This window comes from Aphelocoma coerulescens, chromosome 9 (assembly GCF_041296385.1).
Source record: "Aphelocoma coerulescens isolate FSJ_1873_10779 chromosome 9, UR_Acoe_1.0, whole genome shotgun sequence".
Classification (NCBI taxonomy): domain Eukaryota; kingdom Metazoa; phylum Chordata; class Aves; order Passeriformes; family Corvidae; genus Aphelocoma; species Aphelocoma coerulescens.
Window position 1 is genome coordinate 4488390 of NC_091023.1, and position 20433 is coordinate 4508822.

Genomic DNA, 20433 nt, shown 5'->3' on the forward strand with positions numbered 1-20433 from the left:
CAGAAGAGATTGTAGAGTCTGGCAAGAGATAGAAGTAGTGAGAGAAGAAGAGATTTTTTTTTTTTTTTTTTTTTCCAAACAGGTAGGAGGACCCTGTGATGATCTTGGGATGCACTTAGAACTTTATAACACACAGGATAAAAGTCAAATTTTCTTCTAGATGTCTCCCTATGAATAATAAATTCATCCTCATAGCAGGTGAGAACCATCTTTCCTCATTCATGCTTATAAAGACCCTACTGTTAAGTAGTGATGCAGCCCGTTGTTTGACTTTTTCAGGTTGAAAAAGTCCCCTGTAGAGACAGTTTTGTGAAGCTGATGTTGATGGAGGCAGTGTCAGCATTTCTGCTTTTACGTGTGAATTAGTGCTGTGGAAAAACAGGGAAGGGGCATTACTGCCCACATTTGGTTGCTGCTGCTTCTGACAGGGCAGTGCCTGTGCAGTGCTGGCCCAGCCAACTGCCTTACAGGCTGTGCAGTGAGCAGGTGCTACCTTAAAAGGCCTGACAGGACTCTTCTTCCAGACTTGATTACAGTAGCACCATCTTGGGAGATGTTATTTCATGTTTGTGAAACCCCACTGGGAAGCCTGGGAACTCCTGAGCTTTTTGTTGCTTTGTTTGTGGTTCACCTCACAAAGGCAAAACCTTAATAGGCTGAATGCCCACCTTAATTTAAAGCAGCAAATAACTAACATGGTTTCTAATGTTCATTTTGAGATGGGAAAAGTTCTGCACATTGAGAAACTGGGGGAACAATATAAGCATCAGTGATTACCCTGTGTGTTCCAGAGAACTTTTTGCATTAAGAGAGAGCAGGAGTGCCATGTTAGGCCCTGGTATAGGCTATTATCTCACATCAACTGCCACATCTTCTGGAGGTGTCAGAGAACTGTGAAACCACTTTTGGGAAAGAGGAACAATGTATTTAGGGGACCAACACTTGAAAAAATATTGCAATTTCAGCATCTGACTGGTTTCTAGATAATAAGAGATGACTCTTCTGCTCCACAAGAAGGCATTCACTGCTGCACTCCTCTATGGAAGATGATAGGCTACCATCACCCTGATATCAACCAACATGCAATTCTTGGTATAAAAACCAAGTCCTTGAAAAATCTCTTGTTCTTGCCAGTTTCCACTAAGTCATTGCCCCAGTGCAAGCACATGAAATATTGCCTTGGACTCTCACAGCCTGCTTTGGTCAGTTTAAGTGAATAAGGCAGCTACTTTGTGGCTGTGCATTATTTGTTTGGGGCAGGTGGACTAAGCAAATAACAAGTTTGTGTGAGCAAATCCCTCCTTGCTCTAACTTCAAAACCTGTAGTGGTATTGCACCAAGTGTTGCCTTGACCCATTTTAATCTGAGAGCAGAACTCCTGCCAAATTTGAGGATAAGTATGACAAGCATTACACTGATTTATCAGAGTGAAAGGGGAGTTGCATTAGTGGTTTTGGAATTTATTGTAGTGCATAAATGGCATTTCCATCAGCAAAAAGATGAGGAAGTTGATTTATAACAGATAACTCCAATAATTTCTGAATTTCCATATTAATAGAAAAGTGGTACTTCCATTTTTGCTATTATCCACATATGTGCCATCTTCTTATAAATATGTAAATCTGGCAATTATCTGAGAACTACTTTATTTTCAAATTATACCAGAGGAGATAATGAATGGATTTTTTTTTTTTTTTGACTATCATATTTTTAAGTGTTTTATTGGATCTGGACTACTGTATTGAAAGATAAACTCTATTTGGCAATGTTTGATATTGCATCTAAAACTAGATGGCTGCTAATTTGTTAATTTTCCTTTAACCAAAAGCACAGAACTGAGCCATACTCAGATTAGATGCTATTGATTTGTTTCCTTCTCTTTCGTGACTTTCAGGGTAACGTGCTGAATAGGAACTTGCAAAAGATATATTGCTCATGGAAAAGGAATTCATGTAAACAGTATTGATGGTGAATAAAACTAATGCTAAAACTCTACCTCAGCACCATTATGTGGTGACTGGGTAAACACCAACACGAATGAGTCCTTCCCTACGTGTTAGTGGTTTAGGAGTGTGTTAGTGCCAGCCATTTGAAAGGAAAAAGCCTGGGAGTGTCAGGCAGGACACATCAGAACTTGATGGATAGGACAGTACCTGGAAGAAGAAGCAGTGTCTGGGGTTCAAGTGGTTCAGAGGGAAAATTGCCCTGCTTAGGGGTGTGATTATGTATAATCACACAGCTTTTAAACTGTGAGAAGTCTTGACATTAGAGTTGTCCTGTAGTTTTAGGATCACCCACCAGAGCTACTCAGCTGTTGCACATAGCCACGTGTCTCCTTTGAGTCTTTCTTTAGTATTGATGCAATAAAAAACAGAGTGAAAGTTATGGATATGGGTTTATTTCCAGTGAAAAAGCAAGCTTTCCCCCCCATTACAAAAGCCATCAGAGCAGGTATCTGCTGATGGGGCTTTCCACAATGGAGGAGTTCTGAACCAAGTCAGCCAGTGAGAACTGGCCATGTGAAAGTTGTTCTTGTTTCTGTAAACCTGAGGAGTCATGGTTGTCTTAAATTGTGTATCTAGGAGCTTTCATGATGAGAAGGTAAAACTTCCTCCTAGATATCTCACTTTGATTTCTTTTGTAAGTGCAATGTTCAGTTCAGGGAAAATAGATTTCAGAGTGAAGCACCATTTACTGGGAGAAGCCTTTTTCCTTGGCAGCAAAACACCTTAAAAAATGTGCTTTCATTTGATCTTTCTCTTTCAGTTAGAGGTTAGACACTTTATACTGGCCTATATTTACATGGAAGATTAGCAGTCTGTGTATCACAGAATTGTTTCACTTGAAAAGTTGACGTATATGACATTACTCCATGCATTTTTCTCCATTTAAACATGAGAAACTTATGGTGAGGTTCCTGTGAGTTTTCTCATTGCAAGTATTGCTGACAGATTAAGTTATGGTCCATTTCATATAACACCTGTGTGGTGTGAATTGATAGGAGGAGAGCTGAGGCTTGGGGTTTTGTATACCTTGTGCAAATTTGGAGCAAGTGTCTTAACACTTGGCAGAGGGAAATATTTTTTGTAAATTTTCTGTATGAAAAAAGGAATTTGTGTGCAGATATCAGCAGAGGCTGAGAGTGCAGTGTGGTGACTGGGACGGCCTTCATGGTGAAAAACAAGGAGAAAATAGACAATTTGACTTGGACACTGTGTTAATAAGGAAAACAGTTTAGAAAAGGATTTGGCATCTTTACGTGTATGAATGTAGTGGTGGTCCAAAGTTAGTTACCAAAACACTGATTTTTTTACCAGAGTGAAAGTGGTACCAATCTGAATGTTATGAAGATCTGGCTTTCTCAGAATGTTCTTTCTGCATCACTTGCAAGATCTATGCTTTGCTTTTTGTCTTTGTGCAGTTGAAAAATGACACGCTCGCTGAGCTGTGTTGTGGGGAAAAGCTACATACGGAATGTCAAGGACTGAAACTGCGCTCATTTACAGCACTGGCCACTCCGATCACCACAATGATTTCATCAGCCTCACTTCAGAAAACAAGTGATGTTTGACTTATCTGGGCAACTGATATTTCAGAGCTGGCTTCAGCAATCTTTCTTGGCTTGACAGCTGGTCTGCAACACATGAAACAGAGTAAACACTCTTGTATTTGAAATTGGAAGCAGGCACCTTGAAGCATACCTTGAATGTGCTTCTGTTCCATATGGAATTATAAGAGATGATTGATTTTTTTTTTTTTAATGTTTCTATGGCATTCCTGTTAAAATGTAAATTCACTCTGGGGCACTGGGAAGTACAGAGCTTGGATGCAACAATAGTTACACAGTTCCGGAAATTTTTCTGCAGCTGATGTCCTGATATGTTTTTAAGGAGTCTGTCTTCCTCTCAAGCTCAGCCACTTTTTTAACCATCCATTAATATTTTCTATGCACCTGAATAACAATGCATGGAAGTCATCTTTCCTCTTCAGCTGTGTTTTAATCAGGCTCAGGATATTTTTTTCTGAGGAGCTGAGTTTCTCAGGTGTGAGGCAGATGTTTTGTTCCACACAGAATGGTCGAACAAGTAAATTGGAAAAATGGGAGGATTATTGAATGCATTTGGTTTTCTGACATGTCATTGTCACTACCATGCACTATTGCTTTTTGCTGCCTTCCTCTTGAGATAGAAATGGGTTTAGTCCTTGAATTTACAAAGTTCAATTCTTCTTTTACAGATTCACAGCCTATAGACTTGGCCTTCGACTGGCTCCTCAAACAGAAGTGATTTGCATGTTTCTTTCATTTTCACTCTGCTGCAGAAGCATCTGTCCACAGGCTGATGATCTTACCTGAACTTAATTCCTTGGGTGCATGTGATGCTACTTCACCTGGCTTCATGGTAAGTTTTTCCTATGAGTCAGCACAAGTTAGTTGATTTCCTTGGACTTCATTTAGGGATGATGGCATGGTGTGGGTAAAGGTAAATAGGCCATGAGTTTTAGCTCTAAGAGTTTTTCCAGCTGGCATCTTAGGCTGAGGAAAAAGTACACTCACTAAATTACCTGACAGCTTCAGTTTTCTCACTCATTTTAGTGGAGTTCACATATTGCCACTCTGCTCAGTCAGACGTTTTGGCCTGGGAAGTTCCTTTCCTTTGAGAGTGATTAAATGTAGCTGTTTGGAAAGATATGGGAAAGACTAAAGCAGCACTCTTCAAACTTTTGCACACTGGGCAAACAGATCAGTATTCAAAGGGACTTCTCCATAGGGGCAGAGCTGCCTCTCTTCTGAAGCCAGCTTTTAAGCTGAGGGTGGAGCAGTGGGTCCCAGTTCACACAGCCTGCAGAACTCTGCCTTCCCTAAAGCTGCACTGCCTGTCAGCACGTAAGGCTGGGACTCCAGAGGTATGTGTGCATGGCTGGACTTGAGACAGGGCTTGGTGGCTCTGTGCAAAAGCTGGTGTTGCTGTGCTGCTCCTGATGGTAGTCAGCTCATGCAGAATTGGCTAGTGACTGCAGTAGATTGTACAAAGTCATAGGCTGGGACAGGCGTTCAGGGAATTGCTGGAGAAAATGAAGGGTGAAAGGCAGCAGTTGCTTAAGTGTGCTGTTTCAACAACTTGGCAGCTGGAGATTGGCTTTCTCTGCAGAATTTATTAGAATGAAGCCTTTTTGTGCCAGCTGCAAATCTGGCCTGGTACACCTGTGGTTGATTTTCAACTTGAAACTAGAGAAAACATCCTAGAACCTAGGGCTCTCCCCCCTTATTGCCAGTGATTACACAGGCTTTTTGTTCCATGCCAGAGACCTGGAAGAGATTGCACTTGGGATGAGAACAATTCAACTGGACATTGCTTTGTTGTGCTGGCCTTGCTGTTGATGCAAAGCTTTCTGCTTTTGTCCTCACATCTCTGGATTTACATTGGCTTCTGCTAATGAGACTTAAAAGGAATTAGAACTGACCTCAAATTAAGACTGGACTGTTCCTGCAGAGCCATCCAAACTGCTTATTATATTGATCAGTTAAGCCCCATGAATTCCTCAAGTAAGTCAATGATGTGAATTGACAAGTTAAATTATTACAGTGAAAGCCCTGCTGTGCTAACTTAATTTATGTTGTAGGGCCTCAAAACAGATTTTTATCTGTGTGCTTCTTTGGTGTTTTTTTTTTTTTTTTTTTTTCCTTTAAGACTAAAGGGAGAATTTTCTTTTTGAAAAACAGGTTTTCTGTCAGGATAAATCACATCAAGTCAGTTGTCCACTGAAACTACAAATGATGCTGCTTTTATTTTAAATTCAATAATACAGGCATCAGGAGCTATAAACACTTTCTAAAAGTTGTGTGGCCCTGGGAAGATACAGACAACTTGCATCTGTATTGTATTGTTACTTTACCTGACTTGATATATTCAAATTAGGGGCATGCTTTTGATGTGAATGAGAAATTGGAGAGGAAAGCCTCATATAGAAGAAACAAAAAACTTGTGGATTCTGATGGGTACAGCCTTGGGGAAAAAAGAGGGAAAGAGCTTTCTGCAGTGCTGTGGTCAGGTCTCCATTCCTCACTTGGAGCCATGGAAATGCTGCTGGAGTGCTGTGCCTAGTCAGCCTGAAGTGTATGACACAGTTGTGTACTCACAAAGCAACATCGAGGGAGGTTTGGTGTCATGGCAATGATGCTGATGACAGCCTGAAAGAGAGGAAAATGAAAAGGATTTTTGACTCTTTACTGTATACTTATATAAGCCCTCAAGTGAGACAGCTTAAGGAAAAAAACTTTGCTGCCTTGAAGAAAAGGAGGAAGAACCAGTTTTGGCAGGTTTCCTTTGCATATAGCTTGCCCTGGTGTGTTACTGCATAATTTCTTCCCGCTGTTGTGTTCCATTTCCTTTGAACAAAGAAGTGACTTTTAAATGGTGCCTGTGAAGGTATTTATGAGGAACCGGGGTTAAAAATAGTGATAAAAATAAAGTCTCTAAGCTGATAGTAGATTGTGGGCACTGGACTTGCTCTGTTTGGATAAGGAACAAAGGCTCCATCCATGCAACGTGCTTTCTTTGCAATCTTTACATGTGGGCTGAGCTGCAGCAATCTGTGACTCTGGGCTAGGTGTTCATATTTGGGGATTGCTGGACCATGGCACACTGGCAGATAGATTCCAGTTATTCCAGGTATTCCAAAGACTAAATAGCCATTAATTATATGATCAATAGTGCAGCCATTAGTAGTTGTGACTGACTTGCTTGACTCCTCATTGTGTTTTGGTTTCACTCATTTCATATTTTTAAGGGTTTTATCAAACAAGAGATCTGCAACTTCATATTTAATTACTTAAATATTATTGTCTTGGCAAATGGTCCTTTCTAAAATGCAAATACCTAAAATTTGTGAAAGAGCAAGATTTTTAGGTTAAAGTATGAGTCGGTGATGCAGATTTTTAAGAAACCTGGGAGTAAATCCTAGATTTTCACTTAACTGAATGGATATTTGTTTTTCTTTTTCAAGGACGTTGTCCTGCAGTGCAATCAACCTACTTACAGTCCTCTCCACATGCATCTCCATAGATGTAGTGTCCAGCCCTTCACTAACAGATGCCATGAAGCTGAAGTTCAGCAGGAAGGAACCTGCTGTCCCAGCTGCAAACCCACAGTGCCAGGCAGAAGAGCTGCTTGAACATGCTATACAAATATCAAAGTCTCTTAAAGTCAAGTGGATACTTTCTATTGCAGTCTTCCTAGTATAGGCACCTTATTTTCCTGTGGTTTTTTTCTACTTTAATTATCCTAACTCAACAATATAGTTATCCATGCTCATGATCTGCATGCTACCCTTTCAATGTTGTATTTGGCTGCTCAGTTCTAAGAATTGGGCAGACTTAGTGCATTTATATGGACTTACATTTCAAAGGTGTTGACATTTCTCATGTTGAGAAAGGGTTGAGCCTTGAGGAGTAGGGCTATCAGCCTAGGCTCCACTGTCAGCTTTCAGCAGGGGCCCTCTGACTATTGCAAACTTGAGGGTTTGTGAACTCTGAGAGCATCCTCTTAGAGAGATGCTGGTTGCAGCCTGCTGCAGTCCAGGAGTGTTCAAGGTGCCTCATGTAGGACCCCTGTTTATAGGGTCACGAGATGGTTGGTTTTAGTCACAGTGCAATTCCACCCTGGCCACAATCCAGGCTGGTAATTACTGGTGTTTGCAAAGCTCCAACAACAATGTTTTCATGCCAGTCTGGTTACAGTTCAGGTAAGGAATGTTCCAGGGCTCTCAGGGTGTGACTGACTATTCCCACTCTCATCCCCCACCTTAGCCAGGCACCAGGAGTTCCTGGTACAGTCAGTGCTGCTCCCACCTCATCCATGCAAGGGTTCCCAGTACAGTCATGGGCTGCTTCACCACTGAATCCACTACACAAAGACCAAGGCCTGACAGAAATCCTTGAGGTGATGGAGCAGATCATATATCATTTTTCTTTAACCAAGGCAGAGTTCCTGCAGAGATATCTTTGTGTAGGGGCAACTTTCAAGGCAACTCTTTACGACAGTGAGCAGCATACGTAACCAAAAGTATCACCATTTATAGTGAGTTGCTGGCACTAAATGTAGAGCACTTATTTTACCACTTCTGGCTTATGCTGAGTTAAATTTGGAAAACAGAATAGGCAATTCCAGTTCTTATCATGGGTGCTGTGCTTTTTTTGGGTATCTGAACTGCCACATGCCCCTTTTTGCTTGAAAACTGTGGCTTTTGTGTTGTCTTTGTTTAGTTTTCTTCATTCCCCAGTTATTATTAGGGGTTCAGTGAATACTGTACATCACAGCCTGAAAGACACACACTGGAGTCTCTAGTCACACTTACTCTTCTCTCTTCCTTTCAGAAATGTTACCTTTTCCTTATGTTGCCCATAGCCTCCCTCTTCCCAAGACACTGAGGCGAAGATCTTGAGCAGCATCTACCTGACTGAATACCTCACTGACCCTGGGGTTTGTTCCTATCTCTTCATGTTCTGGGTGCTGAACTAACACATCTGGCTGTTCAGGACCTCATCAGGGTGTCTCAGAGTAGGAGTTAAAACAGACTACTGAAGGCCTCTTTCCAGTGATCTCTCCAAAGTGGAATTCTCCCAGAGGGAAGATTTCCTCTTGCCTATGAGGACATTTGCTCACCAAAAATCATTTGAATGAATCCTTGAAGGCTAGCACCTTTTAATTTACTTCAGCTGATGATTAAAATCGTGTTATTTCCAAAATATGCTTTGCTTCCACGTGCTCTCCTGCTGGGTGTATTCAGACACCTCCATGTCAGTGGATAATGTCTCTGGTCCTGCCAGTCACCTCTCATATCCTGCCTCACTGAGCCCTACCAGAACTGTGACTAGTCTGGCTGTTAGGGAGCAGATGCCATGGCAGCAAAGATGCTGTGCTTTATTCTGTATTTTAATACTTGCTGTGAACAGGGCCCTGAGGGACTGCAAGTCCCAGTCAAGGATGAGCTACCTTCTGCCTTTCAGTGCCTTGCACATGAAAATACCTGGACCAGAATGCCTAATGCTTTCTAAACTACCTCAGACTTGGATGTGCCTCAGGCACCAGTTTCAAGCCACAGAACTATCAGGACAAGCATCTCAGTGACAATCACTCCTGCTCCTTTGGTCTGTTACTTTTCCTGCAGTGCGTCGGTTTGGGTTTCTGTGAGCACATTTCATTGGCTAAAAATTGGTCCCTAAAAAAAAATGAAGAAAGTCTGGAGTGGGGCAGTGCACCAAACTCCTTGTGAGCTGATAGGACCCATTTATGCTGGGCCTTGCAGAGAGTGCACATGTTGACAGAAGGTAGAACACCACCTTTTAGTTCAGTCTCAATTGTCATCACTGCATTTTACCTGTTTTCACTCTGAAGACTTCCTTGGAAAAATTCTTCCTCTGACTTTTGCAAGGGTGACTGCTAGAGAGCATTTTGAGACTCTCCTGCTGTGACAACTCCCTTCAACAGCCCTTTCATAAAACCAAATGAATAAATGCATTGGAAAAGAGCTTGTTTTACCTGTTCCCTTTGAAAAGTTTGTAAATGTTACTTTTAGTGTTTAGCTCCCAAAGGTCAATTATTTCTTTTCTCTTAGAAACAAAATTGGCCAGCTAGGGAGAACAGATGGTGTAAAACTGGATATGGGACTTTGCCACTTCTCATTTGAATGGCAGGACTTCCAGGCCACTGGTTAATGGCTTGCACCAGCAGTCTCTTCCTTCTGAACCCCAGCATTTGGCATTGAGCTATCTCACTGGTTCCCACTGCCCTGGTATTGCCTCTGCTGAGAACACTTGATAGAAAGACCTGGAATTTACTTCTACACCTTTTTCCAGAGGCTTCTGCCATCTTTGAGGACTGTCAGTTGTGTTATTCCTTCTGACAGCTCTCCTTTATCCATCCTCAGTGGGCTGTTATAAGTTTGTTTCCCATGATAATCCTTTCTAGTGACATTTTGCATGCATATTATTTTCTCCAAAAGTTTGCATGCAAATTTTCGCGGTAGAATGAATCTCTGCAGCTGAACTGGTGCATTAAGCTGGGAAAGTGGAGTGTATAAGGAAAATGCACTCCTAGGAGTTGGCTTTAACTGGTGTTATAACTGGGTGCTGCTGTCTTTCCATTCACAATTTACAACATAAATGTCTTTTGGTTCTGCAACCCTTAAACACATAGGAAGGAGATAACTAATTTGCATGGGTAATCTTACGAAAGCCATCTTTGTAATGAAGTGCAAACTGTGATTCCATCCACTGCCAGTGTATTATGCACTTCAATAGGCTTTCATTTCATTACTAAAGTCAAGATTCCCTTATTAAACTTTTCTATTAAAACAGAGTGAGAAGGAGCTTCCAAAGTCCACATTGCTTCTGCTATGTCACTTTTATTATAATGTAATGTACATAGACAAATAAGATATCCCATTGTATTTGCCTATGGGTGTTAAACATGCCCTTGAAACCAAAGGCAAAATGAAGCATAATAAAAAATACCATAGCAAGACAGCCTGATGGCACAACTTCCATTATTGGCTCTGTGAAGCAAGGTCTTGAAAACTGAAGGACTTTAGGAGGCTGAGAACATCCTTAGCAAACTGCCTATGGGTATAATCCATTCCTGGTCCATGAGCTGGGCTGAGTTCACTATGAGATAAGCTAATAGCCAATCTCTCTCCACGGGTGAGCAGGCTGCTGTCAGCCATAACCTTGGGACAGAACTGCAGTACTTCAGGTTACCTAGGAAGCTTTATCCTAAGGCTTTCTGTACTTTGACAACTTAGAGAGGAACGGGTATTTCGGCAGGACTGTGCTTATCTGCTGGAACAGATACTTCAGTGGTGATCTGGTCATTGCCTGAGGTGGTGCTGAACACTCCTGGTGCTTTTAGGAAACACTTGAGAGAAAGTTGGAATGGATATGTCAGGCAGACTGCTTAAAAATGGGAGAACAAGAAGAGAGTATTTGTGATGCAGGACAATGCAGGTCAAATTCGAATAAGCTGTAAAGATCCCTGTGTTTCTCTCTAGAACTGTGTGGAAAAAAACTGCTCTGTGCCAGGTGTGGGAATTACAAAATCTCTGAAGTTGGAATAAAATACAAATGATTTGAAGTGCTCACTGAAGGTGAATAGTGCTAGTGGTGGGACACCTGCTCCTTGGTACCTGGGAGCATTTGAATCAGTGCCCTTCCACATGGTGGGCTCTGCTAGAGATATGGATTCTTTTTTCCTCCCATTTCACTATTCTTGGCTGATGACCAGTGATTAGGATTAGTGAGGTCCTTTCAAACATTTCTCCTGCCTTTCATATCTCTTAAGGAAGGTGGAACATCACATTCTTCTTTTCTAGTAATGTTTTACCTCCCCTGTGTTGCTTCTGCTTAATAAAGCTAGTGCAATTAAAAAGTCATTATTTGATCCTTGTGGAGAATCTCTACTGTGCCATATTTCCTTGTGGCTGCCAGCAATGATCAGCCTCAAGTGACTGGAAGTTGGGCAAAGCTGAGGACAGACAATAGCAGAGATCCTGATGTGGATATTTTTGATCCAAGGCTTGAGATGCAGCTGGGATTTTCCCATAACGCAGAATAGAAGCACAGATATTTCCAAGGATGACAGAGTAGTTTGCTGGGGTTCTTGAAAATATTTTTCTGCTAAATGAACTTTCTGTCTTCTGTGGACTTGACTAAAAGAACAGATCATAATACATCCTAGAAGTAAAAAAATAATCTTCTTGAAGCCTGTTTGTCAGCAGAACTCTAGAAGCAGCAATTAAAAATACTCTAAAATGTTGGGGGAAAACTCTAGACTTGCTGCTCATGACTGAACTTTAATTCATACTATTTTTTCTATATTGAAGAGGTGGGACCTTTCCTAGATTGATTTTTTCCATTCTAAATGTTATGGAATTATTAAGCAACTTTTGAGAGTGCACTAAATTTATGGCCATTATTTTCTAATGAATTCTGGTTGAACTGACAACTTTAATCAATTCTACCTTTCAGAAATATAAATAGGAAGGAGAAAGAAATAAATAATGTTTTGACCACAAGGCAATGCAGCATTTGGAAATGAAGCTTGAAATGTCCAACTAAGTTGCATTAATGAAATATCAGGCCTCAACTTTGTAACCCTGGTTGGGATGTCATGGAACCCAGTGCTGGCATGTGGAGGCTGTCTTGGAGATTTCCTTTAATCTTCCAAGCTGGCAGGGTATGAAAGATTAAAATGCTCTGGATCTACCAGACTTGCCACCTCTAGTTCAGGCTAGTTATTAATGTGCTGTGTGAACAGCAATTCTTTATTAATTGTATTGCTGGCCAGTGATCAATGTGACAAGCTTAGCAAAGAGCACAGTTATTCATCAGAGAGTTGTCAAGTAGTAATTGCCCTCATATGCATTAGAATAAGGCAGTGTGAGAGTCAGAATGGGCGAGCTTTTAACCTTTTTTGGGGCAGGTGTCAACAAAATCAAAATCTGCTAAGGTACTAGTAAATAAATAAATTGGAAAGGCATTTATTTGCTCTGATACTATCACACCACTATAAAGCAAGACAAAGGGTCATACTTTAACAGCATTTATATTTTTAAATGGTTTTTAAAGTGTTTTCAACAAATTCTTTTCTGTATACACTGTTATCAGTTACACTTTCATTAAGGGCAGGCACAGGGTTTGCAGTTCTTTCCTTATAAAGAAAAATGGAATAGTTGAGATGTAATTTTGTACCTGTTCTTTAGACTATAAAATGTACAATTGTGCAACCATTGTTACAAGGAGAATTTATTTAGATCTGCCATGACATTCTTTCACCTTTTGTGGGAAAGCACATCAGCAATAAAATGTCAATGCTTTTCTTTCTGCAGAGGTGAAGACTTACACTTTTCACCAAAGACTGCTATTTTTGGGGTTGTCAGAAGCCCTGTGGAAGTGGCAAAGGTAAGGCTGAATGTGTAGTCTCTGTCCTGGTCCCTGCTGTACCTGACAGTATTAAACTTTCTCACATTATGTGTTGCCCCCATTATCCAAGATAACTGTATGCTTCAGCTGTGGTGCTTGCACAGGCTGTCTGCTGGATGCAGTGCTGCTTTGCACATGTATGTGAGTAAGTGTCTTGCCCTATAACATCAATTGTCATGGAGCTTTGTACTTCAATTGATGTATAATACATGCACAAACAGGGCTCATCTTTTAGAATGCACGCTATCTGCATTTTGTTTTGCTTTTACTGTGCTTACTTTGTTTTCATGAGTTCCTGTGAACCTATTGAACTGAAGATTTAGAGTGAACCTATCCCAGAAGTTAACGTTTCAGAATACAGCTGAGGCTAAACCTGGCTGTAAATGATAGTTTATTTATCATGCACCTTAATAATGGTGTGTTAGGCTGGTTCTCCAGGCCTTCCATCTAACACATTTCAGATTGCTAAACTCAGTAGAAGTAATCACAGAATCCTAGAACGGGTTGGGTTGGAAGGAACCTTGAAGGTCTCGTTCCAACCCCTTCCATTGGGGATGGGGCAGCCACAGCTTCTCTGGGTAACCTCTGCCAGGATCTCACCACCCTTACAGTCAGTAATTTCTTCCAGATATCTGACCTAAACCTTCTCTATTTCATTTTGAAGCTATTCTCCCTTGTCCTTTCTCTACATGCTCTTGTAAAAAGCTCCTCTCCATCTTTCTTGTTGGCTCCCTTCAGGTACCAAAGGTCACATTTGTATCACCATGAAGCTTCCCAGACGGAACAATCCCAATTTTCTCAACCTTTCCTCATAGCAGGGAAGCAGAATGTTCCATCCCTCTTCTCATCTTGGTAGCCTCCCTCATAATAATGGATTGAGGTCAGAGATGGGCCAATTGTGGAATAAGGTAAGATGTGTTGAAAAATAGAGCACTTTGGTAGGAAAGGATGAGCAAAGGACAGCCAGTATTTAGGCTATTGAAAGGAAAGCTGACAATGTATATAGTTTAGACTTGCTCATGATAGTCCATAGCCTGTGTGATAATGAGACCTGTTCAGATTGGATTTCCTTGGCATTCAACAGCATTGTTTTTAATGATCTCATCTGGAATTTCTTCTTCTGCCTTGCTAGTCAAAATGATCTCATCTAAATACTGAGGAAAATGCTGACAGAGACTACTTTATCACACTCCTAATGCATGTTATCAAGATAAGAGAAATAAAATGTTCTGAAAGTAGGTATGAGAGATTCTTTGTCCAATTTCAAACCCACACAAATAGACAAGGGTGAAACCATTAGTGTGATCAGCTTAGAAAGAAAATGAGCAGTGAATGTGAAGTGGGAGGAAGGAGAATTCATTTCTGGAACACACTGAAGTATCAAGCAGAGGACTGTTTAGGCATTTCTGCTCTTTCCAGTAAAATGAGGCACAACTGCTGGAAACTCTCTCATGCTTTACAGTATAAGTGTATATTTTTATTGTACATGATACAAGGCAGCCAGTGTTTTATTACTTAAAGAACAAACTCAGACAAAAATCTTAATCCACGCATGTAAGAGGGGATTGTCAAGAAGAAATATTCTGAACAGCAGAATCTTGCAAAGACTCAGCTCAGTGTGTAAATTAGTAAAGCCTCATCTCAGCTTCCACAGCACAAGTGTGAGCAGTGCTCAAGGCATGTAGTCATCACTGCAACATGTGGCAAGACAATTAACTTGAAAAAAGTATTCCTTGCAAATTCTCTGCAATATGTTTTTTCTAGTAACTCATTCAAATGTAACTTGGTTTAGCCACATTCTGACATCCAGCCTCGAAACTCTTTGCCTCAATGCCTGAAAAATTTTGTTGACAGCCTTATAGTTTACTTTGACAAGTGTCAGACCAGCTGCTATAGTTTCTCTTGTTCCCTGATTCCTCCTCATCACCGTGTTTACCTACAGTTTTTGATACTCTGGCCAGTGTTGGTGTGGTCTTCAGAACACAGGAATTTAAGGCTGAGTATCCTGGCATTTGTATGTCACAGTAAATCAGAGGATTTAAATCAGTGCAGTTCTAAAAATAAATGTTCCATTTATTATTAAAGTAAATGAAATAAGAGAGTGAATTTGTTTCACCATTTATGTTTTCTATAGACAGGTTTTATTCTGTTCTCTATTGGGTTAAACTGGGGCCTTTGACCCTTGAATAATGGAGCAGTAATTAAAGAGAGAAGAGTTTTGAGGAATAAACATGGTACCTTGATAGTAATGCCTGAGCAGTTAAAGCTTTCAAATTGACTGGTGCTGTCATCTGTTTTAATATTTCATGGAATGAGGGGGAGATTTTCATACCCTGTGGACAGACCCCAGCATGTTTGTGCTTGTGTTGTACAGGGATGTAAGCAGGGGTGAGGAAATGCTATGTCTGTATTCGAGATGTGCTGCCTTTCCTAAATAGCACAGAACTGTGCTGAGTACTGAAGGTGAACAAATTAAAACTAAGCATATTTTAAAGAGTTAATCTTGTGTGTGTAATATCTGCACTGAAAGCCTCGTTTTTGGGCAGCTCCCTGCAGGCAGGAGATGCAGAGCAAAATTCCTGTCTGATATTACACAGGAGATTGTATTGAATTTATCATCCCTTTGCTCTGCTCTTTTGATCCTTAGATTTTCTTTAGCTAAAGGTTATGGCTTTTAATGATAAATTTAGATTCTATAATACATAGCTGGAGACACCAAGCAGTCAGAGCCTTGAGTACATACATGGGGATTACTAGGTAATAATTTTTCTGTCAGGATATTTTTGACTGTGTTTTTTTGTCCTGAGATAGAGACGAAAAATTCTCCAGGCACAGTTCTCTTCCTGGACATCAGGAATTGATAACATGCCCTTTGAATAGTGAGCCCCATCCAGACATGAGATGAAATTTAGGGCCGTCTAAGATGCTTCACTTAAAAAAATGAAACTCCTGAACTAAAGGTGGGGTGGAGAACTGATGCCCTGAAAATGACAGCTGTGTTTTATTTCTTCCCACTATGCACAGGTTGCAACTATTTCAGTGCTCAGCATCATGCCTGACCATTGTGGTGCTTGACATCAAATAACCTTCCAACCCAGCTGGAAAAAACCAGCATTTGATGGCATTTTCCTTCATAAGCAGAGGGAGCTTGGTAGGCCACCTGACCAGCTCTGGGTAAAGTTCAGCTGAGGGACTTTTGTATGATCTTTCAGCTGGAAAGCACAACAGAAGAGGAAAGGTTGTGTGCTGTCAGAAGTCCTGTGGGTCAGGCAAGACACCAAACAAGTTGCTGAATGTGTTAGTTGTAAAAGGTCAGATTTTGATCTGTTAATCTGGTGTGAGTTGGAGTTTTCATAAAATTAAATTCTTACAAACATCTTACTCAGTTTTCTTAATTACATGGAGCTTGAGGTATATTTGGTAAATATTTCTAAAGCAGTATCTGCTCAGATAGGCCCGATCCAAACAACTTGTCAGTTGCACTTCAAACCTTTTTCCTTAGTCTGCCTCCAATGTCTTTTGCAGTGTGGATTTAGTGTGACCCTCCAGGTGACAGCAACACATGTCATGGCTGTCCACAGCCATTCTGTCTGGCATTCCCTCTTCTGCTTTCTTCTGTTAAGCTTCTTCATCTGTTGCTACTAAGAGTTTCAGGTTTGGAAGAATGGAACAGTCTCCAGGAACCCAGGAGAATATGGGTTCGTTTTGCCTCTGGTATTATACACATACTCATCTATATGTGTGCTATATAGTTTGGCCAAAATCCTACTGGAACTCAATCAGCCTAGTGCCACAAAAGGCATTAAAAAGTAAATACATAGCAGTAAAAGGAGGGCTAAGGATAATCTCCCATCTTTATTTGATGCAGAGGAAAATATAGTGGCAAAGGATGAGGAAAAGGCTGAGATACTTAAAGCCTTCTTTGCCTCAGTGGTTAGTAGTAACACCAGTTGTTGTCCAGGTACACAACTCCCCAAGAGGCAAGACAGGGATAGGGAGCAGAATGAAGGACCATAATCTGGGGGGGAATGCTCAGTGACTTGCCTCACCACTTAGACACACACAAGTCTGTGGGGCTGGCTGGCATTCTCCCAGGGGTACTGAGGCAGTTGTTGGAATGCTCACTGTCCATCATTTACCAGCAGTCTTGGCTACTGGGGAGGTCCTGGCTGACTGGAGGTGAGCAGCTGTGATCCTTACCTACACGAAGGGCCAGAAGGAGGCTCTGGGGAACTTCAGGCCCGTCAGCCTGACCTTGGTGTTGGGGAAGGCTGTTTAGTCTGGAGAAAAGGAGGCTCAGGGAGGACCTTACAGTTCTCTACAACTAGCTGCAGGCAGATTGTAATGAGGTGAGGGTTGGTCTCTTCTCCCAAGGAACAAGTGACAAGACAAAAGGAAACAGCCTCAAGTCGCACCAGGGTTTAGATTGGATACTAGAAAAAAATTCTTCATGGAAAGGGTTTTCAAGCATTGGAAGAGTCACCACCCCTGGAGGGATTGAAAAGATGCAGAGATGTGGCACTTGGGGATATGGGTTAGTGGTGAGCTTGGCTGTGCTGAGGGAACGATTTGACTTGATGAACTTCAAGGTGGTCGGTCTCCAACCTAAGGATTCCGTAGCTCTGTGTGTGTGTGTGTGTGTGTATATATATACATATGAATGAGACTTATTTCCTCATACACTAAGCTTTGTGCTTCCCTTTTGGAATATTTCTTTCTATTTTGCAGTGTCATAGTGTATAGATGGAACAACTGACATCAGGAGCTGTCTGCTTTGGTACCTTGCAGGAATCCACAGCATGTCTTGAGTTCACTCCAGGTAAGAGAAACAACACAGTGAAAGGAGTGTAACCCCTTGTTAGGAGAGTAGAGGTTATGTCAGGGAGGAATAAAATGCTCTGTCCAGATTTTTAAAAAATACAAACAATTGTCAGGTGTTTCTGTCCCATCCTCGTGCCCAAGCCACAAAAGAAGACTTCTTTAATGTCTTGTTTGACCTATATGCAGTCCTACTTGGTGTCTTAAGTCATGCTTATATTAATATCACTCTAAGATTAGCAATTTCCTGTAGGAATATTTGAATTGCATATCATAGACAATTAATATAAATGTCTTTTTGTGGTGCTTTTTGTCTCAAGAGTCTGAGAAATTTTCAGTTTTGAAAAAGAAGATGAAAAAATGTTCTTTTTCTGCTCTTTTTAAGCTTTACTGTATTAAAGAGCTCTTGTGGTTGGCATCACACCATTAAAAAGTCAGAAGCTGATAGCCACGATATTTCATGTGTGGTAGGCTTTACAACAAATTACAACACTGACTGCTGAGACTATCTAAGTTGCTGGAAAAAATGGATTTAATTGTCCATTCTGAAACTATTTCCAGGATCAAATAGAATTTCTTTAACTACACATGCTCTTTATAACCCTGGTTCAATTCCGTTGCAGTAAATCTGAGGGGAGAGCAGAACGGCAAGTTAAAAACAGCACTGAGGTTTTATAGCACCAACATTAAACTATATGTCATCTTGAAATTAAAGTACTGGGCTGAAAGGTTTTCTACTTACAATGATTTGTTACTACGTGGATATCTAATTTGCATTTTAAAATCTCTTCCTGCCCAATGGCCAGGGGCATGGTGTGTATGTGTGGAGGGGAGTGTGTGTGTCTGTGTGGAGGGGTCTGTTTCTTTGTGACCTCCATTGGCCTTTTGAATTTTGTCTTGCTCAGGTTTGAAGAAGTTCTTCCCATTTTGTGAGAACTCTGTTTGGTTGCTGTCACCAGCTACATAGGCTATTAAATGACTAGTGGGGACAAAATAAGAATTAAGCACAAAATCATTGCTGTTTTACAGTCCTTACTGGACTTGATTTTCAATGTGTGTTCATATATGAAATTAGTATAGACACTTCCATTCTGTCCTTGTTTAAGTGGTTGCTGGAGATTCAAGGCAATGGAAAATTCGGCCTCTTACACTGATTCTGGAATATATAAACATTTTGACACTTGGTATTTGTAAAGTCCAATGGTAAAGGGCATTGCTCTTTGTAAGTTGTATATGCTTGCGTGTAAGTTGCCTTGAATGGGAAAGGTGCTTTCTTCCTTATGTCAAAGGAGCCTGAAAAAATGCTTTTCTGCAGCCTGGCTGATTCTCTTTCCAGTTCTGATACTCCTGGCTCATTACACCAGCCTTAAGGCAGTGAGCTGCTCCCCATGGCGCACTCAGGTGCGTGTCTTGGGTTTAACTGGCTTTTAGCTTGTGAGTGCTCAGCTCGGTGGTGCAAGAGGTCTTGTTCTCCCTTGCTGTTTACTAAGGTTGCCCAGTTCCTAAGAGCACTTTTGTGATGAGACCTTGAGTCTGCAGGTCTGTGACAGGGGGCTGTTGCCCCCACATAACCTTTTGTTGTACTCAGCAGTGCTCCAAATACATGCAGTGGCTCTCAGCATCATGCACCAAAGTTTTTTTCCTAAAGTAACTCAAAAGTGAAGCATCTGAGGGTGTGATTTTCTTTTCTCAGCTTTGGAATGAACAGGGTGACTGAGATGTATCACAGAATGGTTGAGGTTGGAAGGGACTTCTGGAGGTCATTTGTCCCCCAGCAGGCAGGCTGAAGCAGGGCCAGCTGGAGCTGGCTGCCCAAACCATGTCCAGATGGCTTTTAAATACCTCCAATACTGGAGATTCTACAAACTCTGTGGGCAAGCTGTGCTAGTCACCCTCACAGTTAACAAAGCATTTCCTTATGTTCAGCACCTCCTGTGTTCCAGTTTGTGCCCATTGACTCTTGTCCTTTCACTGGGCACCACTGCAAAGGGCCTGGCACCACCTTCCACTCAGGAATTTGTATGCATCAGTAAGATCCCCTTGGGCCTTCACTTCTCCAGGCAGCACACTCCCAGCTTTCTCAGCCTTTCCTCATATGTGATGGGCTCCAGTCCCTCAGTCATCTTGAGGACCCTTCATGGGGCTGCCTCCAGCACGTTCATGTCTCTGTCACACTGTGGAGCCCACAGCTGGACCCAGCACTGCAGGTGTGGCCTCAGCAGAGGGGAAGGATCCCCTCCCTCAGCCTGATGGTGATGGTCTACCTAATAGCCCTCTTTGGGCCAAGGGCCCACTGCTGGCCCATGTTCAACCTGATGTCCACCAGAACACCTGGGGTCAGTGCAGAAAGGAGCAGGTTTGAAGCCAGAGGGTCTCACTCTTGGCTTCAGGCATTGCCTGTACCTCCCTAGGGCTGGTCTCTAGGGAGCCCTGGGACTTGCCTGAGCTCTTACAGGGGAAAAGCACAGGAGTTCAGCCCGTGAGAACAAACAGATCTCCTCTCCTCAGTCCCACTTGGAGCTGTGATAGGCTGAGGTGGATTGCGTGGCCTGCAGGTCTCTCTGCACGATCGCCCTTGCTTAGGAGGGGAGGTAAATGTTTGAACATCAGCCTTGTGGTTGCTGTGAAGGGCATTTGAT

At 41.7% G+C, this 20433-nt stretch overlaps 1 protein-coding gene across 14 annotated transcripts in view; it reads left to right on the top strand.

Annotated features, from left to right (window-relative positions):
- Positions 1-20433, top strand: part of FAM168B (family with sequence similarity 168 member B) — a 528280-nt gene that overhangs the window by 77671 nt on the left and 430176 nt on the right. For 4 of the 14 annotated variants that reach the window (XM_069024325.1, XM_069024327.1, XM_069024317.1 and 1 more), the window contains exons 1-6: positions 111-198; positions 3422-3653; positions 4237-4400; positions 12883-12955; positions 13715-13884; positions 17705-17795. The gene's annotated coding sequence lies outside the window, so the exon portion shown is untranslated. Of the gene's footprint in view, positions 1-82; positions 199-3421; positions 3654-4236; positions 4401-12882; positions 12956-13714; positions 13885-17704; positions 17796-20433 lie in introns of those variants that run through there. The other 10 variants (XM_069024330.1, XM_069024326.1, XM_069024324.1 and 7 more) reach the window with 6 other exon arrangements.